The sequence below is a fragment of the Anomaloglossus baeobatrachus genome, chromosome 5 (genome assembly GCF_048569485.1).
Source record: "Anomaloglossus baeobatrachus isolate aAnoBae1 chromosome 5, aAnoBae1.hap1, whole genome shotgun sequence".
NCBI lineage: Eukaryota > Metazoa > Chordata > Amphibia > Anura > Aromobatidae > Anomaloglossus > Anomaloglossus baeobatrachus.
In genome coordinates this window covers 364,774,454-364,798,398 of record NC_134357.1, presented here as the reverse complement: position 1 = coordinate 364,798,398, position 23,945 = coordinate 364,774,454, and positions in this window count along the sequence as shown.

The window sequence follows — 23,945 nt, the reverse complement described above, 5'->3', positions numbered from 1 at the left end:
CAGGGTATCTGTGCCGCCCCCGCGACAGCCGACGGGCTGCTCGGATCCGCAGTGGCTCGAGGGGTCTCCGGACCCGAGGCGGGGTGTGCGGCCTCTCGAAAATAAAAAAAAAAGGGGGTAGAAAGGGTGGATTGGATAATGTTCGTGACGCCACCCACGGTTCATGGTAAAAATTGGGATACCACCGTTGCTGCGTTTAGGGGAGAGGGGAGCGCTCGGGAGCGATGGGATGGCAGCAATTGATGTTAACCCTTCGTGGGCAGGGGAAGGTGTCCCGGGGCTCGGTGCTGGGAGGCTGGGGACCCGTTGGGAGCAAAGGGGCACATCGTACTCACACAGTCCAGAGATGCTGACACTGACACCAGGTAACCAAAGTCTTGAATGCCCTGCATCCTTAGTCCAAACACGTTGAGTCCGTCCCCTTTTAGCGTTGCTGGTTGGTCTGAAGCCATGTCCCTTGGCACTGTGTTTACACTTGGTGGATCCCTTTCGCCTGGAACTACTCGGGTCCCGCTCACATGCGTGGCTAGCAGAGTGAGCTTGCTCTCAGGGTTCATGCTTGGGATTTTCTGGACGGTTTTGGGAAGTCCTATCCCTATCGTTACGCTAGTACTCCAATTTTGGAGCGGGTGGAGAGTGGTTCATGAAGATTCCGTTCCTGTCGGGTGAATTACTGGGCTGCATGAAGCTACTTCCGAGCCTAGGGTCCGCGTATCCCGTCGTGCCCTGGCCCCTGCCCGGTTGTAGCACAAGGCCGCCGGTCTGCCCTCCATGGCAGTACCGTGCCCCCTGTCACTACACCCTGCGACCGTGGTTCCAGCTCCTTCTAGGGCAGACCAACGTCTGGCACCTGGGACGCTTACAGGAGTCCAGCTCCGCAGCGTGACCTTTCCTGTCACCGCTCACTGGCATGACTCTCCAACTACTCTCACTCCTGACACTTCTGGCCCTCCTTCTACCATCCCTCCATCTGGGCGGTCCTACTCCCCTCAGGCTAGCCAATGGGTGTTTGGTGGGTGTGGTGCAAAGTGTTCCTCAGGATTTGTGTATATCTGTTCTTAGCAACACCAAAGGGACAGGACCCGTAACCAAGGAGGAGAGGCTACCATGCAGAAGGGAAAATTGCACGGCACCCTTGTGATGACCTGATAGGGCGTCACACATCCACCCCTACCCACGGAGGGGTTAAACAATCAGCTGCCATTCCATTGCCCCCGGGTGCCTCCCAACAGCAGCAGTGGTACTCCATATTACTGTGCCGCCCCCGTGCCAGCAGCCGGCGCTGCTCGGGTCCGGGCCTTCAGGGGTGGTGGATCGGACCCGGGGGTCTCGCGGACACGCTGAATAAAATGGGGGGACGTATATGTATGGGCTAGGCCGTAGTAAGTTCATGACGCCACCCCACGGTGTGTGGTGAGGTGGGACACCACCGCTGCTGTTATGGGGCACCTGGAGGAGATGTTGTGCAGCAAGTTGTTAACCCCTCCGTGGGCAGTTATGGTGGCCCCGGAACCCGGTGGCTTGGTGCAGGGGATTGCGACCGCAGGGAGTGTTGGTGTACTCACTATTAATAAACCACACAAGTCTCTGGTAAACCAAGGTGATGGTGGCCGGTGCCACGGCCGGTTGTATTCAGGTCGCCCACCCGGCTGGTGGTCTCTCTCCTTTTCCTGCACTGCTTGTGTAAGGTGGACTTTCCGAGTGTGAAACTCAGGAGTCCGCTCCCGGCTGGATGTCGCCTAAGGTGCCTTGCCCGCAGACGCTGGCCTGTGGGATCTATGGGCCCTGGCGGTGACCTCTTATCCCTATCGGTGGGCTGTTGTCTTTTATGAGGGACTTTGGGTGGGACAGGACCTCTAGTCCTGGCCTCAATCGGTGAATTAACCAGTCTGCTTTGTTCCGGTTTCTGGCTTCAGGGTCCGAGTACCCCCCTTTGTGCTACGGTTTCCGGGTCGGTTCCCCGTGTCGGTACCGGCAGGCTACAACCCTGTCCCGGTCCACCTCGGTTCTGCCGAGCCGTCTTCATGTCTTCTGCTGACGGAGACCACCGTCTGCCTCCTAGCTAGTGGCACCAGGGCTCCTACCCTGGTACCGTTCAACTTGAACTTTCCTGCTGGAGCTACACTTAGCTCCAGCCCACACTCCTCTCCAAACTGAACTTGATATTCATCTTCACTTAACTGCCTGTTTTCCCGCCCTAGGCTGTCTGGACCCCTGGGTGGGCGTCTCCTAACCGCCTGATCACGCCCACTGGTGTGTCTATCTTTCCTTAAAGGGGGGGTGACTAGGGTTTCTGGTTGGCTGTATGTTTCCTAGTGAGGGAAGGTATTATGCGGGGGCCTATTTGTGACTACCTGGTTTTGCCAGGGCGTCACATTACCACACACCGTGGGTGGCGTCACGAAGTATTCACAGCAATCCCCGTACATATACGTCCCTTTTTATTTGAGTGTCAGCGTGACCCCCGGGACCGGAAATCCCTCGAGCCACTGCGGATCCGGATCCGAGCAGCCCGACTGCTGACGTGGGGGCGGCACATGATCATCCACTGAAGCTACGCATTTATTAGCATGTTAGCATACCCACAAGGGCGTAATAACATGCTAATGGAGCCGAGTAGCCAGGGGAACTTACGCTCAGGGGACTAGTCCCCTAGCTCATTAGCATACATTAAAAGTTTTTTGAAATACTTTTACTAAAGATTTCTTTATCTATGCTAGTGTATACAAGGACAGTTAGGCAGGGATTAGCAATATGCACCTAGAACTGCTCGTGGTACTGGGTGCATATTGCACCTGACAGGTTCCCTTTAAATGGCTGCCTGCAAGTTGATGGGGTTTGAACAGCAGGTGAACAGGGCTTACCTGGGCTTTTTTGGTGAGTGGCGCCAAGGGAGCCAAATCAGGAAAAAGAGACAGACTGCCCATCACTACTGCCTCCATCTGAGCTTGCCGGATTTAACTCCTACTCTCCCACATTCTTGGTGAGGGGAACCAAATAACAAAAAACAGCCAGACTGCCAATCACTATTGCCTCCATCTGAGCTAGCCAGATTTACTACTTACTCTCCAGCTTTTGTAGTGAGCACAACCAAGGATGCGAGATCACCAAAAAGAGCTAGACTGCCACATCAATTCTGCCATTTGTTTGCCAGATTTAAGTCCTCTCCCAGCTGCTTACTGCTCCATCACAGGAAAAGGGAAAACACATGTAGCACCCCTGAATATGTGGCGCCCCTGACCTGGTCAGGCACCACTGAGTACTGCACCCATGCTGGGGGCAGTACAATACAAGTAATCCAGAAGGCTGACCAAGGTGTGACTACACAGGCGCATAGTAATCAGGTCTCACACATGTACCTTTGGGAGGACTCCTGAGAGCTTCCAGGAGGGGGCGTGGCCTCCATGTCCACTCAAGGGGTGTGATAGAGAGCCTGGTTGCAAGGTGGTGTAGGCAGGCACGAGTGGGGAAAGGAAGAAAAGAGGAGGAGGAACAAACAGCCTGGAGCAGGGAGTTGAAGAGAGAGGAGTGTGGAAGTGGAGCTCAGACAGAGCAGACGTGCAGAACCCACAAGTGAGCCAGTTTAGTGTGGAGCTCAGGGAGAGCAGATGGAGGGCCCTGGAGCTGCTGCAATCTAACAGCGTCCGCGCAGTGACTACTGACGGGGGAGATCGGTCACCTAGTAGTGCCACCCGAAATCCACCCAAGGCTAAAGTGAGAGCAAACGGGTGGCAGAGTAAAGAGACTGCTGGGGAGGTACCAGGCCCGCAAACGGGTGACAGGTCCCAGTGCAGAGATAGATTCACCTTTCTTCTGCCAAACCTGCCTGAGGGGGCACTTGAAACCCCCAAGACAACACCACAGAGTCCGCAGCCACGTAGCAAAGTGAGGGCCCATAGTTCACAGGAGGCACGCCGCCGGAGTGACCTGGTCCAGGCTACAAGCAAACGGGCCGAAATGAGAAGAACAGCAACTTCCATGGGTGACACCCGTAGGGACTGCAAGTCGGGGTCATCACAAACAACAGAAGGGCTAAGGAAGGCGAGTCAGTAGCCACCCTCACAAGTCAGCCGGAAGGACACCTGGTTCCAGCCTGGTTCATCCCAGCTACGCCTGGGTTACTCACCCTGCCACCATCAGTGAGTAAAACCCTTGAAAGACATTCTGCTTGTGCGTGTGATTCATTCTGCGCCTTGTGGTTCCACACCCCTACACAGGGCCCTGGGGCTTGCCTCACTCTCAGGAGGCTATTACAACTGACTGCACCCGCCATCAGCCCCAGGCATCCCTTAATCTGCAGTGGCGGTCCCCATTGACCACAATTCTGAGAGTGGCGTCACGACAATCCCAAGAAGGTTCCATACCTGTGACCAGAATCGTCCCATCACGTGGAGTCCCTAAAGGTAATGCACCGCTACACAGCACTTGTGGGGCTTTACAAATACATCAGGGTGCTACAGGGAACTGCATCCTTTTCCCAGGGTGCAAAACCTACCCCCCATGGTTCCAAGTTCCCAGAAACCTGTGTCACCTCCATCAGCACCACAAATCCCAACCAACACATCACACCATGACCTGTCAGACACATCAGTGGGTTGGTCTAGCTGGAACAGGGCCACCCACCTAGGGGTCAAGCAGACTGGTAGGAGGGACGTAGTGAGTCGAGAGAGAGCCCTCAAAGTGAGAGGAGCTGGAGTGTTAGCTACCAGGGAGCTAGAAAGACTGAGGTTGGGTCGCAGACAGTGGTCCGGGACCAGAGGAGTCGGGGACCAGTAGCAGTGACATTGGACAAAGGTGTGACGGACATAGTCTTGGAGGACTGTCAGCACCAGAAAGCCCAAAAGAACTGACCGCTACTGAGCACGACGGGGTACAGGACCCTAGGTCAGGAGCAGATTCAACGTCCTGACAATTGACCTGCAGAGGAAGGGGACCTTCAGGGACCTTCCCAGAGAACTCATAGACTGAGGGAATCAGCACACCGTGGGGGGAGCAGGTTTTTCCAGAAAAAGCAACCCACTGAAGTCACAAGTGCCAACCCTTAGGAGCAAGACTTCACTTAAAAACTGAAGAACGGGACCTTCCAGCTTCAAGCTATAGGGACCCACACGGACACGAAACTGTACACGGAGGCAAGCTCCGGATTACTATGTGACACCGGTGGGACCGGGTACTTGGATGGGCTCCCCGCAGCGACACACAGAGACTTTGGTTTACCTACATCGTATGAGTTTCCTTTATGAACCTCATCCAGTACCACAACTACCCACAGTCAGTACCCTGCTCCCTACACCCTGCTCTCCCAAATAACTACCAACACCCTGAGCCTGGGGCCTTCCCTACCTGTGGAGGGACTAACAGCTGGCTGCTTAACTTCATCTGCCCCGGTACTCCTTACAGCAGCGGCGGTACTCCCATTACTGCAACCTACAGGAGGCGTCACAAACTTATCCCCTTGTAAATACCCCCTTTAAACGGATCAATGTGTCCGCCAAGCCGGGTCCGGACGACCCCCTCGAGCCACGATCCTGGATCTGAGCAGCCCGACTAACACCGGGGCAGCACACACACATCAATACATCATGAAAATTTATAACAAGAAATCTTCCGAGTAGATGCTAAACAGCTTCTACTCCTTATTGTGTCACCAGTAAGTCATCGAGTGTGACTATGTTACCTGTCTCTGCATTTCCTCGCTTTTGAATTCACTTGTGAGGTCTGCAGCATTCTAACCTGTTAAACAACTCTCAGAATGCTTTTACATTGTTTATTCTGTATAAAGAAGACACAAAAGCAAGTGTTTTATCTGAGAGATGGGTGGAAAAATCCCGAAAAGGATTTGATCACCTGGGAGAGTTGTGTGAGGCCCAATTACTTAGATGGCATGATAACAAACTGTAGAAATATAATTGCTGGAATAGAGTTAAACACCGCACTGCCAGAGTGTAGAAACGAAGACTTGAATTCTTGAGCCAATGTTTTATTTTCAACGCGTTTTGGACCTTCAGGAAAAAAAATCCCCATTGTTTACTATTCTTTCGGCATTCCTGATACCAGGTAGAGAAACTAATGTTAAAAGCTTGAATGCCAACCTTGGTTAGAAAATATAGTTTTTCAATTACATGATTTGCAGATTGCTTTTTAGCCCATTATCAAGTGAAAACAAGTTGTCTAAAATAGAGTGACCATTTAATCAGCACTGCAGCCCCTTCAGTTTGGTGATCGGGGTAGTCACATTACTTGGACCACTACCAATGAAGACAATGAAGTCATGGTATATATCAACAATATGACATCACTTCCTTAAAGTGGGAAAACCCCTTTAATTTATAATCCAGGTGCAATAGACTTTGAAAGTAGTAATAAGTCCAATATGTCAAGGATGATTCTTTCCTAAAGAAGAATCTTATTTCATAGACACATGCATGAATCAAGGTTACAGGGCTGTCGTGACAGACAATGCTCCTCTGTAATTTTTATGCTAAGCAGCATTTTGCACTATTCCAGAAACAGCAATGCTTTGGCAGAAGTAGGAAATGCCTACACCATATTTAGAGTTATGTGCTTCTCAAAAAAGGTTATCCAAATATAAATAAGAAAATGCTAAAGCCAAGGCAAACAGATGATAACAATAAGGTTTGCAGCAAGTTGCCAAAATTGTGGGAGAGGCAAGAGAATATAGCAGGGAATTTAGCAATCACTGTCCACATTGTGACATTAAAATAACTATTTGCTTTCCAAATACAACTAGAGTTGTGCAACAAGTACTATAACACAGCACAGGTGATAATACGGCAATTCTAAAAAAATAATCAGGATGTATATAGCTGGTTATAATTAATCATTTATACCCATCATTACAAATATTTTGTTATTGCTCCAATTTATGAAAAATAGATATAACTTCACAAACAATCTTATTTAAACATTTCCTGTCGTTTTGTTTTTTTTTCAGCACAAAAAGAAGGATTTTTGTGTACTCACTGTAAAATCTCTTTCTCTGAGTCTTTATTGGGGGACACAGGACCATGGGTTATGCTGCTGTCACTAGGAGGCTGACACTAAGTAAACAGAAAAAGTTAGCTCCTCCCCAGCAGTATAACCCCTGAGCCGGAGGCGGGCTCAATCAGTTTAGTGCACAAGCAGTAGGAGGAGAACCAAACAATCCTGAATAAAACAAGGTAAGAAACTATGACGATCATTCGTGTGACCAGTGACCTGGGAATACAGGCACTGGGGCAAAAGGCATGTCCTATATAACAAAAAACACAAGCAGGGTGGGAGCTGTGTCCCCCAATGAAGACTCAGAGAAAGAGATTTTACGGTGAGTACACAAAAATCCTTCTTTCTCTATCGTTTCATTGGGGGACACAGGACCATGGGACGTCCAAAAGCAGTCCCTGGGTGGGAAGAAAAAACATCCCCGGAGATAGGAAGGAAGCCACTTCCTCCTTGCTGGGCTTGACCCAGACCTACAAGCGCCTACATTGTTACAGGTGTGCCAATGCCACCCGCAAACCCTACGCCAAGACTGGCCTCTGCCGAAGCTTGTGTGTGAACCTGGTAGAAAATAGTCAAGGTATGCCAGCTAGAGCGGGTGGCGGACCAGGGGACCTGGTCGATCGACGACTGGAGTCCAATCGTTCGAGGGTGCCCCTTGCCCGGTAGACCGCGGCGGAAGTCCGTCCTTCATGCGATAGTCTGCACATATGGAGGAAAGGATCCATGTGAAATTCTGGCCCATGGCGCCGGCACACGCTTCTTGGGCAAGGGTGGAAGGATGGATTGACGGTCGGTGTAACCGAAAAATGGTGCCCTGCAGACACGAAAAACTGAGGGCTCGCACCAGCCCTGGAACGAACTATGCCCCTTTTAGGCTGAGAAAGGAGCCTAGAACCGAAAGACCGAAACCCAAAGTCCTCTGCTGGAAGGAACAGCGAGGTGTCTTGGACAGAAACGAAAGGTTCTGGCTGGGGCCCCCCCTTGTCCTGCTGGCGGAGCCGGAAAAGTGGGGAAAAAACGACAAGAGGGCTGTCCGCCCTGATGCCGTCTGTAACAACCCGATGGCCACAAGGAGCCCACCTATCAAAACAGGTGGGAGCAGGGAAAAAAGGGGAACCTTGAGCGAACCCATCACTGGATTCAGGTCCCACATCTCTAGTGAACGATGAAATAACTCTTCGAGGAAACTTGATTCCCGGCCCTCTTTAATGTCTGCCATCATCTTGCCCACAGGCCTGACGAGCCAGCATCCGGGATCCACTGATGAGGCCATGTAATTTGGGACTTCTGAGCCCTGGTAGACTAGAGGGGCCCCGACACGGAAGAATTTTGCGGTCTGGAGGGGGCCACGGGGCATTTGTGAGGAGATGAGTAATGCTCGCCTGGGTCACTCCCGATCTATCGCTTGCCTTGGTCCATCCTGAGAACCCTCGAGATCATAGGAAGCCGCGGGCAGATGCACGAGAGCCTGAACAGGCTACACGACCGGACTAGGGCGTCGACATCTAGTCCAGAGCAGGTGCATACTCTAAGCACCCTTGACTGAGATTTGGATCGGAAGGCCAAAAACGGTCCACGACCGGAGGTCTTCCTTCGCCAGAGATCTGGCTGGTGATTTCCGCGTTGGAGCCCTTTACCTACGCGAGGTCCATCCTACCGCGGACATCGGCCGTCCAAACGTCCACGCTAGGGATGTGCTGCCGAGATTAGCGAGTGAAGGGACCCGTCCCAGAGCAAGATCTTCTTGGCCTCTTCTCTTGCCATGACACTCTCTGCATCTTCCTGGTGGATGATGTAATCACCGCTGTGGCATGGTCCGACTGGAACCTGGCTGGGTCACCGCGACCTAGAGAAGAAATTGTAACTGGGCTAACCAGCTGGCTCTGAAGTCCGGAATGTTGAAGGAGAGACGACGCTCTAGGAGTGTCCCTCGGGACCCTGCCGAGGAATGGTGGGATAGCATACCCTAGCACGGGAGGCTGGTGACGGGTGATAATAAGTTCCAGATGAGGAAAGGGAGCTTCCCAGGGATGGTTGCGAAAACTGGTCCGCTAGGAGGGGATTGGCGGGCACCCGCGAAGACGAAACCTTCCTGTCTCCGTTCCTCAGTGTCCTCCGTTGGAGAGTCCGGGATGAAATCTGGTACGTGCACCGTCGCTATCACCGCCACAGGCTGTGAAGGAGCCAAAAAAACCGAAGGGAAGAAACGGGCGCGGGAGGCAAAAAGCACGCGGGGCTCTGTGTCAGGAGGGAAAAAACTACTCCTGCGTGAGGAGTAGCCTCCCTTGAACGGCTCGAATACTGTGCCTGAGGGATGATGGACCGGACCGGGTCTGGGAGGACTCCTTCCGGTAGCTCAGCTACCCTAGTAGCAAGGAAGGGGTAGCTTCCTAGAGGGTGATGATGGTCTAAACCTCAAGGCGATGGTTCTTGAAGGGAGACTCTGGGCCTCCTGGTCGTTTGTGGGCGGAGAAAGCCTAGCAGCTCTGCAGAGTAGGAGGCGTAGGGACAGTGATCCCTGTAAGCGTATTTAGAAAGGCTGGAAAGGACCGCAGCCATGCAAAGCGGAGATGGCTGTTGTAGGGATAAAGGCTTCCAGACGGGTTTGCGTGAGGGAACGAACCTGGTGCATCAGGGCCGAAGCCGGGAAAGGGATATACCCTTCTCTTACGTAGCCTAGGGGGGAGAGTAGTCTACCCTGACGTAGCCTAGGGATAAACTAGACTCGACCTATCTCCGAAAGGGCGTTCCCGAAAGTCGGGAAAAAAGTCAGCGACTTCCTAGATGTCGAATCTGCGTTCCTGATCCCGAGTCAGACGTCACGATGGTGGAAACACTGATGCTAGAGGTTCAGGCCGAGTAGCGGTCAGACATCAGGTTTGTGAAAAGAGGGTACTCACTCAAGAGGATACCCAGCCCTGGGTCGGCATAGGTGGGACGTGGACCGCTGCGTATGGTGTCCGGGAAGTCCCTGCGGAGCGGCATGATAGTGACGAGAAACCCGGAGGAACCCAGGCGGGTCGCCTAAAGGGTAGCGTGCCGCTTCCTTTCGGAGCCCCCTTCGAGAAGGGGCAAGACAAATAAACGGACTTACCACTGGGAAAAATCACGTCCGGGGATTATCCATGATCACGCAGTCACCGTGCGAACTGGCTGTCCACTGAGAAAAACTGCAGTGGTCCCCACCTTGTTCCCTGCAAAGAGGCATGCCCCCTTTCTCCAGAGCCCTTTGGGGGGATGAAATGACAATAACACGACTTACCGCTGGTAAACGCCGTGTCTGGTTGCCGTCTGTGATCATTAGCGACTCCAGTATAGTGTGCCCCTTCTCTCCGAAATCACCTTGGAGAAGGGAAAAAAGACAATGACAAGACTTACTGCTGGTCAATTCCGTGTCTGGCAGTCGTCTGTGAGCCCGCGGTAACTCGGCGAGCTCTGGATGTCCTCTGAGCACATAAGGGTCTGCTTCAAATGTCTTAATGGAGACCTGCGTGCACGGAGAGAAGAGGGCTGTCCGTAGCCTTACGGCTTGACTCACCATTTTTTAGCCGGCTATTCGTCATGCGCCAAGACATCTAGGTCCTGCTCGGAATCCAGCAGAGGTGGAAGCCTGGGCCATCACCCGAGAGGTCGAAAGACTGCCAGAGGAAGGACAGTCTGGACCTGGGGGATAAGTGGAAACTGGGGAGCCACAAGGACGAGACCTGGCGGGTCCGCTTCCAGCATAAAAGAACAAGTCCCTGGTACGGGACTCCCCTCCCCGAGGGGATTGCGCCAGCCCTATGGATGGTATGACCGAGCATCGGCCGGAGACGCGGCGCATGCGCACGAACCCGAGGGACATAGCGAGGGGAGTTGTGGCCTGAGACAGGGCGTTACAAACCGGCAGGGGTCAACAGCAATCTGACATCTTCTTGAAACTAGCTCACAAAAGAGGGGACCGAGTCTTGGGCTTACCGGCCAAAAATCACTAAAAGTCGAGCTGGAAACGCTATGTACTAAAAACGTGATAGAAAACAAGTGCCCGCATAAGCAATGTAGGAGTCAATGTATGAAAGATCATGCACGTAGCTATAATAAAAAATCGACCCAATAAACAAAATATACACTACCAAAAGAGTGTGTTCTGTTTTTCCCCGAAAAAAGTTGCTGCAGCCTCAGCAATCCTCAGACCGGGAGTCTGCCATAATCTTTGTTGTTTTTTTTTTTTTTTTTTTTAAATAAAATGAACACAGAGCGGGAAAAAAATATCCCCCACCCCCCTGATGATGCCTGGGGCAGAGCGGAGGGCGGAGAAGGAGAGGCCGGAGGCCAATAGCGCTGCGCAGGAGGCGGGCCTGGGACGCCGAGGACCAGGCCGAAGCCGGGGGCTAAATTTTGACGCTGCCTCGCGGCCAAGGCAGCGCCGGCGGACCCGGCCGCGAGGCGGCGGTGTCGCAGCCTAAGACGCCGAGGACCCGGCCGAAGCCGGGGGCTAAGGTATGACGCTGCCGCGCGGACCGAGGCAGCGCCGGCGGATCCGGCAGCAAGGCGGCGGCGTCGCAGCCTGGGACGCCGAGTACCAGGCCGAAGCCGGGGGCTAAATTTTGACGCTGCCTCGCGGCCGAGGCAGCGCCGGCGGACCCGGCCGCGAGGCGGCGGCGACGCGGCCTAGGACCCGGCCGAAGCCGGGGGCTACAGTGTGACGCTGCCGCGCGGGCAGAGGCAGCGCCGGCGGATCCGGCAGCAAGGCGGCGGTGGCGGCGTCGCAGCCTGGGACGCCGAGTACCAGGCCGAAGCCGTGGGCTAATTTTTGACGCTGCCTCGCGGCCGAGGCAGCGCCGGCGGACCCGGCCGCGAGGCGGCGGCGTCGCGGCCTAGGACGCCGAGGACCCGGCCGAAGCCGGGGGCTACAGTATGACGCTGCCACGCGGGCAGAGGCAGCGCCGGCGGATCCGGGAGCAAGGCGGCGGCGTCGCAGCCTGGGACGCCGAGTACCAGGCCGAAGCCGGGGGCTAAATTTTGACGCTGCCTCGCGGCAGAGGCAGCGCCGGCGGACCCGGCCGCGAGGCGGCAGCGTCGCGGCCTAGGACGCCGAGGACCCGGCCGAAGCCGGGGGCTACAGTATGACGCTGCCACGCGGGCAGAGGCAGCGCCGGCGGATCCGGGAGCAAGGCGGCGGCGTCGCAGCCTTGGACGCCGAGTACCAGGCCGAAGCCGGGGGCTAAATTTTGACGCTGCCTCGCGGCAGAGGCAGCGCCGGCGGACCCGGCCGCGAGGCGGCGGCGACGCGGCCTAGGACGCCGAGGACCCGGCCGAAGCCTAGGGGCTACAGTGTGACGCTGCCGCGCGGGCAGAGGCAGCGGCGGCGGACCCGGCGGCGTCGCAGCAGCGATCCGAAGCTGCCCGGAGACTAGGCCCAGACCGGGGCCTAAATTGTTGCAGCCGCCCGAGGGGGAGAAGGTAGGAGAGGGTGTCCTACCTGATCCTCGGCGCGCTCCAGAGTGCAGGCTGAGACTCTGCACATGCTCCTGTGTGCTCCGCTCGCAGAAGGGATGGCTGCGGGCACCAGGGAGCCGGCTGAAGAAGGCAGGGAGGTGGACGCTGGTGGGGGGTAGAAGCCCCTAAAAACGTAGCAGCGCTGCGGGCCCCATCCAGATCGAGACGCGCTGTGGTCCAGTCCCTATTTGTCGAGCCCCTTGCGCCCTTTGGGGTGATACCGCAGAGCGGATAGGGGTGCCCAGGAAGATTCTGCCCCGCACGAACACACCAGGGAATGGTACCGCGGGAATGGACGGGGGCGAGGGCCCAAAGACTCAAACCTCTGCGACCCTAGGGAGTGGTACCCACCGGGCTGCGAGAGCTGAGGAAGAGAAGTACGATACCTGCAGAAACAGAAAAGTACCACAGATGAGAGCGACGAGCGTCGCTGAGAAAAAATGAAAAAAATACGCAAAAAATCAAGTGGCTGAAGGGGGCCCAGTCGGCCCACATCAGCCTCCTACGACACTAAGCAAAAAACTGATTGAGCCCGCCTCCGGCTCAGGGGTTATACTGCTGGGGAGGAGCTAACTTTTTCTGTTTACTTAGTGTCAGCCTCCTAGTGACAGCAGCATAACCCATGGTCCTGTGTCCCCCAATGAAACGATAGAGAAATGCTGCTTTTTTTGTGCTTCTTTTCATGCTTTCATGCTTCTTTTCATGCTTCTTTTCATGCATTCATGCTTTTTTCTAGCTTCTATTCATGCTTCTTTTCATGCTTTCATGCTTCTTTTCATGCTTCTTTTCATGCATTCATGCTTTTTTTTCTAGCTTCTATTCATGCTTCTTTTCATGCTTTCATGCTTCTTTTCATGCTTCTTTTCATGCATTCATGCTTTTTTTCTAGCTTTTATTCAGGCTTCTTTGAATGCTTTCATGCTTTTTTTCATGCTTCTTTTCATGCTGATTCTTATGTATTGAGATAGGGAAAAAAAGCAGAAACAATTGACATGTCGCTTCTTTTTCAGCAACAAAAAAAAGCAAGGGAAAAAGAAGTACTGTGGGCACAACATGTCACAATTCTCATAGACTTTGCTGAGATGCAGTTTCCTTGCTTTTTATCAGTTAAAAAAAGCAAGGAAAAAAAGCACAAAAAAAGTTCTGTGGGCACAAGGCCGAAAAGAAGCATGAAAACAAGTATGAAAAAAAGCATGAAAAGATGCATGAAAAAAAGCATGAAAAGAAGCATGAAAAAAAGCATGAAAAGAAGCATGAAAAAAAAGCATGAAAGCATGAAAAGAAGCACAAAAAAGCAGCTTTTTTGTGCTGAAAATGAAGCACGACCAGATACAGCACATACGAGACCTTCATCAGTGTGTAGTGTAGACAGTTTGCTCAGCTTGTGAGTGAAAGTAGCTGCTCACTCACAAGCTGAGTAGACCATCTACACTGCACACTGATGAAGATTTATGTTAGACCGAAACATCTGAGAGGTATCTGGTCGAGCTTATTTAATAAAATACCAGTTTATTCAAATATTTGAGAGCCAAGTATTTGCTCTTTGCTACATACGGGACTGGATCCTACTTGAGCACCTACCACACAGAAGTGCCGTGTGTTTATCCATAAGTTTGTTTTTATAGCTCCTACATAGATCAATGCATATACGTACTAACAAACAGGAGCATTGTAAGGTGGTGGACTTGTGGTTGCATTCCCCCTGAAGATACCAAATGCGTTATTGACATGTGAAGTATAATGTGTATTGGGCCTTGTGTATTGTGAAGATAATATAATGTGAATTGTGATGTAATGAATAATGTGTAACAATATGCTGTGTCGCTATGTTAACATTAAGGCAACAAATATTTAAAGCTGGGACTAGCCCATAGTGGGAGGGGTTGGTATATAGGGAAAGAGACAATTACCATCAAAATGGTAAGTTAGACCCCAGCGTGTGACTATAGCAGACCTACGGTCTGAAAGGTTGTGAAGATCGCATGGAGTGCATGATCTGTGGCAGCAAGAATAAGGAGACTATAACCAGGATAGTGTAATCTGAATTAATTGACCAAGATACAGAGTAAGAAACTGAATCAGGTCCAGGGACCAACCTTCGATTTGAAGTGACCTAATTAGAATGGTCAGGATAGGACTTCTAACAGTCAGGGTTTGAATGGCTTACAGCTTCTACAGGTAATGGGCCAAAACTGAAAAGAAACTGTCCCAAGCAAGAGTTCACAAATCTTGAAGCTTGAATCCCGCAATGTTGGCACATACTCACTTCTCTATGAGAAGAATCAGGTGCGTACCCCCAGGGATAATAGAATGGTTTCCACCGAATGCACTGTGCAGCTAAGTTGGGTTTTGCTGAACTTAGCCACACCTTTGAGAACAGGAACAACTCAGATGTGTCTGAAGACGGTGTGTTTAAGGATACTCTTCTGAATAAGACGTTATCCAGTCCTGGCCAGCCGAAACCATCGATCTCATGCAGCCTACATGGGCTTACCGCCCCTAAGACATCGACACACACACCCAGCCAGGACCTCAGCTTTCATTTAGCATGCCGGGGTGTAAGGGAACTAGCACAAGTCCATACAGTTGGATGGCACCTCCACATTATATAAGGGCCCACACACAGTGGTGCACAGCCTGTAATTTGCAACTTCCATTCACTGCTTGGCTGAGCGAGAACGATGACGTCACAACATCGCACCTGCTGCACTGAGACCTCAAAGCTCAGATTCACAGGGAGAATGATGGAGGATGGCTCCCTCTTCCATCATCCATTTAAATTTTATTGGCATCGCATGAGGTTCCCGTGACGAGGGTTATAGGCTTCCGTCTTATGGCCATAACACTAACTAAAAACCTCGATTTTTTTGTACAGGACACAGCCAGGCCCCTTTTTATTAGGCCTTGCATATTAGAGTTCCTGTCCCTGTATGATGCGCAGTTTGAGTGCGGCTTGGCAGCCCGCCTGATCTAATAGTATGGGTGTCACCTAGTAGGCTGCGAGTTTGTGATTGTGCATCTGCAAGTGTGAACAGCGCTTTATGCAAGCCATCAGTGTACAGTTCTTGTTGCTTGACTGCATTTTTAACCTCTTCAATTCTCGTTTTTGTTTTTTCTTCCCTTCTCAGAGCCATAACTTTATTACTTTTCTGTGGACATGGACATAAAAGGGCTTGATGAGTTGTACTTTTGAAAATAACCCCGCAATTCTGATATTGTTTTTAGGAATTGTCTTTATGGCACACACTATGGGGTAAAACAGACCGGGCAATATGATTTTCCTCATCAGTATAATTACAGCAATATGAAACAGTTCCAGGTTTTTTTTATCTTTTTGTATAATTTTAGTGCTAAAAAAATTATAGGTTTGTAAGGCTAGTTTAACACATCCGGCTTTTCGACGGTTTGCCGGATTCGGCGCACGCCAGTACAGTGCATACAGTACAATGGCAGCACCGCACCTTCCAGGTCACATGCTTCAGTCACATGACAGCATGTGACTGGAGCTTGTCGCGCTGCCATTGTACAGTATACACTGTACTGGCGTGTGCCGAATCTGGCAAACTGGCGAAAAGCCGGATGTGTGAAACTAGCCTAACAAAGACATTTTTTGAGTTTTGTCACCATTTTCTGAGACCAATAATGTTTTCATTTTCAGTTGCTAGAAATGTGTAATTGCTTTTTTTAAGGGATGATAATATTGATATCATTTTGGGATAGATATGATGTTTTAATCGCTTGTTATAGCATTTTTTTGTGCTATTGCAGCCAAACAAATTCTTGATTTTTTTTAATTTACAGTGTTTGCCAATTGAGTTTATTATTTTATATTTTAATAGATCAGACTTTTTGAATGCGGTGATACCACATTTTTTTTATTATCGTTATTTCTAATGGAGGAAAAGTGGGGTGACGAATTTATGTTTTTGTTTGCTTTTTTTAAATTAATTTTTCAGTGTATTTATTAGTCCCCTTTAGGGAATGATAACCTGCGATTGTCTGATTGCTTTTGCTATATATAGTAATGCATTAGCTTTGCTATATACAGTAGTGAAAATAAAGACTCCTTTGAAGCCCGGCCACAGGTAGGGTTTCAAGGGACTTCTGTAATGACAAACACAGAGGTCTTCAATAAACCTTCAGCTGTCATAGAAACTCATCAGTGGCTCACGATCACATCATGATGGGTGAACAGAATTACTTGCCCCCAACTGTTAATGCCGGTGTCAGAGTTTAACAGTAACATATAACTTGTAAGCAATCGCTTTGCGACACCCACGATTGTTTGAGGCAGGTCCTGGCTGCAAATCACTGCCATTACTTGCTGAGTATGCCTCGAGCTAGCCCCATTAACCTACTCCATACACCCGCTTATGATTTGCGCTGTACATCTACGGTGTATGTTGTGAAAAAAGTGACATTTGGTTTAGTTCTATACAGATACCAAAGGGGAATGCTTTTTAGTATTCTTGGCAGCTTGTTAGTTAACTTCCTTTATTTTAAAAATATTTTTTGTAACTAGACCTTAAAAGGGTTCTCCAAGCATGTAATAAAATGGCTCCTCTCATTAAATTCAAACGACAGCCTGTCCTTGCCATGTTTCAAGATGGGCTTCAAACTGAAGAGACAAAGCTTCAGAGACCTGTGTCTCAAATGACAGATGACCAGTTTTCTAAGCACACATACCTTCGTGAGACAACTAGAAGGGCTGTGACATCAGATTAAATAAATCTTCACCTTAGCTGAAGGAGCACAAAGAATTTTTTTTATACAGCCTAAGTTTTCCACGCTCAGTCAGCCTAGGTGATTTGTTTCTTCTCTCCTGTCATAGTATTCTCTTTGGCTAATGGAGGTACAGGTGCTTACGGAACAGCTCCTCTGGAAGTTGACTTGCAGGTCTAAGGAAATGTGTTTTGTCTGACTGCAGCTCATCCTGAGATGTGAATATGATAGGTGTAGTTTGAATTATGTGAAGGGGCCATTTTATTACTTGGAAAACCACTTTAGCTACTTTGTCTACCAAATGTTTAGGCAGTCTGAGACTCACCTCCTGACTTTTCATTGGTTGAGGCTGCCACTCTCTCCCTTGTTCTGCATCTTCTCCTTGGCTGCTTTGTAAGTTTAGAACATGCTTATCAGAAAGTCAGTGCATGGAAGATTGATTTCTAAGGCATGGATTGCTTACAAACTCTCCAGAGTAGTTACATAGTTACATAGTTACATAGGTTGAAAAAAGACCTAGGTCCATCTAGTTCAACCTTCCTCTACCAATTCTACATTTTGTCACTAAGTCACTTATAATCAACAATGTATTGTGTACTGAGGAAATCATCCAGCCTTTTTTTTTAAAACCTGTTATAGTGTCTGCCATCACTACCTCTTGTGGTAGGGCATTCCACAGTCTGACTGCTCTAACTATAAAGAACCCTTTCCTATTTAGCTGCCGGAATCGCTTTTCTTCCATTCGCAGTGTATGCCCCCTGGTCCTTAGTAAAAGATTGCCAAGTTATTATAATTTTTCAGATCTCAGTTGGAGCCCTGCTTTAAAAAAGTTTTCTGAGGCAGCAGCACTGTTAACTGTTAAGAAACTGTTAAGATTAAGTCCCCCGATCCTCCAGTGCTGATGCTTTGGAGCTCCCCATGATATTTCTTACTGTACCCATACCATTGAAGCCAATCACTGATCTTATTGATGATTCCAGTATGGAACCAGTATGGATTGAGGCAGAGTCCAATTATTGACTGCAGTTTGGCATGTCTTCACTCCTAGAATGTAGAAAAAGACAGTTTAGGGACAACCCAAGCATCAACACTGAAGTAGGAAAAGGAGAAGAGGGTTAACAGGAATGTATTATGTGTGAGAAGGTTGTGGGATTGAGGACTCATGCTCATGGGACCATGTTGTACATTTGTGTGTCTCTATACAAAGGCATGTCAAGGGGACTAGTATACATTGAACGCCATGCTACTGGTGGAGAATATAACCATAATGGAGTGTTGTATGGTGCTTCATAGGGTGAAATGCAGTGTGCCTTAGGGCAGGAGCACAACTATAAGAGGTGCAGAAGTTAAAACTGTATGTGATCCTTTGGAGGGTGAGGAGCCCAGAAGCTCCTCTGCCACACAAGAAGACATTAGTAATATAAATAGCAAATTACTAATGGTAGGGTCTATGACAGTTTGCACTAGGGCCCTGGAGCTTCATGTTAAACTATGGTGATGGCTTTATACAGACCTTACTATGAATGAATCTGCATTCATATTAATTCATTAAAATTTATTGGCTTCAAATAATGTTATAAAAAAGAAATCAGAAAGCTGCCAACATTTTCCGCATATGTACTCCATGTTTTACAGCGTTGCCCAGAACAATCAGACAGCAAATGTTCCAGGATTTCAAATTAACAAACTGTTTTATGATAGAAAAGCTACGTGTCAGAAACACTTTGAAGCTGTGAAATGGAAGTGTTGTCTCCAGCTGCAGAAGTCAACTTTCCTATAGGCGTTAAAGAACTGATTCCATTAGTCTGTAAACTCAGGGCACAGATTTATGGACCTCATGTATAAAGACTTGTACAGATCAAAAGTAGAGAGGCTTCCATTCGTCAATCGTATCCTTCATATTGCTTTACTAAGGCCCCCTTCACACGTCCGTGAAACACGTGCGTGTTTGGTCCGTTTCCGTATATACCGGAGACACGGCCAAACGTGCACCAATGTTAATCTATGATTGTGGTCACACGTCCGTTATTTCATTATGTCCGTGTGTGCGTGTCCGTGATCCGTATGTGTTTGCGTTTGGCACGGATGCATGTCCGTTATCTGCACGGAGCACGCACACGTGGACACAATGAAAGTCTATGGGTATGTGCACACACGTTAGTAAACACGTATGCATATACCTATAGTCCGTGTCCGTTTGGTGTTTTTATTTCTAGTGATGTCGGCTATTCTTTCTATTTCTGTGTATGTCGGTCAATCTCCCTGAGTCCGTCGGTCAGTCTCTCTGTCTCTCTGTCGGTCTCTCTGTCTGTCTGTCCCTCTCTCACAGTCTGTCGGTCAGTTTCCCCCCCTCTCTCATACTTACCGTTCCCCGATCTCCGGCGCAGCGCTGCACGGCATTCACACTGCTGCGGCGGCTTTTACTATTTTGAAAAAGCCGGCCGCCCATTAAACAATCTCCTATTCCCTGCTTTCCCCGCCCACCGGCGCCTATGATTGGTTACAGTGAGACACGCCCCCACGCTGAGTGACAGGTGTCACACTGCACCCAATCACAGCAGCCGGTGGGCGTGTCTATACTGTGCAGTAAAATAAATAAATAAATAATTAAAAAAAAAACGGCGTGCGGTCCCCCCCCATTTTAATACCAGCCAGATAAAGCCATACGGCTGAAGGCTGGTATTCTCAGGATGGGGAGCTCCACGTTATGGGGGGCCCCCCACCCTAACAATATCAGTCAGCAGCCGCCCAGAATTGCCGCATACATTATATGCGACAGTTCTGGGGCTGTACCCAGCTCTTCCCGATTTGCCCTGGTGCGTTGGCAAATCGGGGTAATAAGGAGTTATTGGCAGCCCATAGCTGCTAATAAGTCCTAGATTAATCATGTCAGGCGTTTATGAGACACCTTCCATGATTAATCTGTAAGTTACAGTAAAAAAACACACACACCCGAAAAAATCCTTTATTTGAAATAAAAAACACACACAAATTCCCTCATTACCAATTTATTAACCCCGACAAACCCTCCATGTCCGGCGTACTCCACGGACCTCCAGCGTCGCGTCCAGCTCTGCTGCATGCAGGTGACAGGAGCAGCAGAAGACACCGCCGCTCCGGTCACCTCCACACAGCAAATGAGGTGAGTAGCGCGATCAGCTGCTGTCAGTGAGGTTACCCGCGGCCACCGCTGGATCCAGCGGTGGCCGCGAGTTACCTGACTGACAGCAGCTGATCGCGCTACTCACCTCATTTGCTGTGTGGAGGTGACCGGAGCGGCGGTGTCTTCTGCTGCTCCTGTCACCTGAATGTAGCAGAGCTGGACGCGACGCTGGAGGTCCGTGGAGTACGCCGGACATGGAGGGTTTGTCGGGGTTAATAAATTGGTAATGAGGGAATTTGTTTGTGTTTTTTATTTCAAATAAAGGATTTTTTCGGGTGTGTGTGTTTTTTTACTGTAACTTACAGATTAATCATGGAAGGTGTCTCATAGACGCCTGACATGATTAATCTAGGACTTATTAGCAGCTATGGGCTGCCAATAACTCCTTATTACCCCGATTTGCCAACGGCACCAGGGCAAATCGGGAAGAGCCGGGTACAGCCCCAGAACTGTCGCATATAATGTATGCGGCAATTCTGGGCGGCTGCTGACTGATATTGTTAGGGTGGGGGGCTCCCCATAACGTGGAGCTCCCCATCCTGAGAATACCAGCCTTCAGCCGTATGGCTTTATCTGGCTGGCATTAAAATTGGGGGGAACCGCACGCCGTTTTTTTTTTAATTATTTATTTATTTTACTGCACAGTATAGACACGCCCACCGGCTGCTGTGATTGGGTGCAGTGTGACACCTGTCACTCAGCGTGGGGGCGTGTCTCACTGTAACCAATCATAGGCGCCGGTGGGCGGGGAAAGCAGGGAATAGGAGATTGTTTAATGAGCGGCCGGCTTTTTCAAAATAGTAAAAGCCGCCGCAGCCGTGTGAATGCCGTGCAGCGCCGGGGATCGGGGATCGGTGAGTATGAGAGAGGGGGGGACACTTCAGTCAATCGGGGGATTAGCGGTCACCGGTGAATCCTTCACAGGTGACCGCTAATCAGTACTCCACACAGACAGAGCCGCGGTATGAGTATGAAGTCGGGTGAAGTTCACCCGAGTTCATTCTCATCGCGCAACTCTGTCTGCTGTCAGCCGACATTTATAAACGACATTGTGCATCACACACACGGACATTACACACGGACATTACACGTACACATACACGTTAATTCCACACGCACACACGGACGTTCTGCACACAAACACGGCTAGCATACGCAATTCACACAGGTGCCACACGGACCATAAAAACGGACACAAAAACGGGACACGGACCCGAAAAACGGCCCGTAACACACGTGCGTGTTTTTCACGGACGTGTGAAGGGGGCCTAACACTGTGAAATGAATGGAGGATGGAGTTATCTGATTTTAATATAGGCGCCTCTGGAGATTAGTCACTGCCCCCTTTTTCTCCCAATTTTGTGTCTTGATGTAATTGTCAAGGACTCAAATATCCTTTGTTGTTGATATGGGTTACCATTGACCCTGTTGCGATGGAGATGCCACATGATTATCCAAGTTGCCTTAATATAATGCAAATTTCATCTGTATTCTATATTTTTGTTGTGTATTATGCTGTGTAGTATTATTTTTTTCACTCCAATACTGATTTTAACTTTTTTTACAAAAATGAACATAAGTAAATAAAGGTAGACGATTGCATAAATAAGCTCCCGAAGTGGGTGATGGTGGGGAGACAAACCCACAGTGAAACAGTAGGGTACTGTCACGATTGTGTCACGGGTAACAGACAGTCCTGTGGTGGTCATGTTGTTTGGCTGCACAAAATGCTTAATGACTTTCTATTATTACTGCTGTCAGTATTCAGTATACTAGGTATATCGTCTCCTGGGTTTTCATCATTTTTCCTTTAGGACCCAGCGGTGCTCCTCTTCCCTTCGGCTGCTAATCATTTGTATTTTCCCTTGGATTTAAATACTCTCATTTTCCCTGGACTTGTACTGGTGATATTCAGTTCCTTCACAAGCTCTGAATGCAAGCAGCCAGCTTGCACTCACCTGTAGGATTGGAGATATATATTTACCAGAGAAATGGCTCAGAATGGGGGACATATATACCATGATGGGGGACATATAAACCAAGAGGGGACCAGGATGGGGACATACGCTGATGAGCAAAAGTGAAACACAGTTTTGAACGTTTGACTTTCAGGCTCCATATCTCACCATCCACTACAGCTTTGAATGTGAGACTACCATTATTTTTATAGAAAATCATCTTGGCTATCTCATACATAAATTTGACTTGCAAAAACCTATTTAGTTTATGATTAGTTATGCAGATTCTTGTCATGTTACTGCATTGTTACTGTTTTGCTCCTGGTGATAGAAAAATTATTTTTCTTCTTGTATACTACAAATTACAACCTGTTCTTATATTCCCTAATAGCTCAGTGTGTTGTTAGGTTGTTTCAAAAGTGAAAGATCACTTGTTTGAATTGAGGATCTGTGGCGCCCCTGAGGCTTCCGTCGTCACAGGACATTGCACCCCATCCAGCGGTGTGATGCCCCATTCTGGGTGAGGAAAGGAGTGAACGCCGGTCCCCTGGTAAATCTACACAACACCCATTGTTAGGTATATACTGGGACCATGGACAGTGGCAGTAACCCTCCCATGCTGCATGCTGGGAGGGGCCGTAAGACCCATCCCTGCTCCTATAGGGTACAGCTTAGCAACTGGGGAGGTGGGAGGAGCCACGAGAGAGCAGATAGAGAAAAGAAGGTCAAGTTAGTTTCAGTTTACTTCAGAGAGTGAGAGAGTGAGAGAGTGAGGAGACAGCATGTAGCTGTGAAAGAGAAATGAGCTCTGTGAGCTCAGAGTGTCCGCACAGAGAAAGCAGCAGAAGTCTGAGAGAGAGTGGGGAAGGAGGAGGAGGTCTGCAGGAGGCAGGCAAGGAGGAGAAGTAGAAGAAGAGCTCTAGTCAGTCAGGAGCTAAGAAGAAGAAAGAGACGCTTCCTGGTGAAGATCCTGGGACTCAGAGGGTCCAGGTGACACCAAGCAGAGAGAAGAAGGGATTCCAGGGCCACGGATAGCTGTAGAGCTGTGGTGGCCTGCTCCACAGGAACATCGGTGGAGGGATCAAGCTGCAACAGGGGACGGTCCCTATAAACCGGAGGAGTGCAAAATCATCTCCAAACAGTAAAAACCGAGACCCAGGGAAAGTTGTAAACTCCCCGGGCCACAGCCCACCGCAGAACCTCTAGAAATGGGACAATCATCCGACAGGTGACCCCCCAGCCTGGAGGCTGTAGTGGAGGCCGAGCAGGTACATCCTAAAAGAGCTAGGCTTAGGAAGACAGCTGAAGACAGAGACACCTTAGAGAGAAGGGTACCGGTTTTCACTCCAGGAATCACCCAGAAATGGCGGAGGTCCCTGACAGTGGGTTCCAGTCGTCTGAGGGCACCAGTGAGCTCCTACCAGGATGTGTGAGTAAAGAACTTGAAACTGCACCCTTGGAGTGGTCTCTGTTATTTTATCTGCTTAGCCTTCCATTACACCATAGACTCTCACGAGCACCAACAGAGTCCCCGGGGCACCGCTCCACCTGTGGGGAGCAGTACCACCATTGCTGCCATATCATCACCCCGGAGGCCTTACACAGCAGCGGCGGCTTAATAG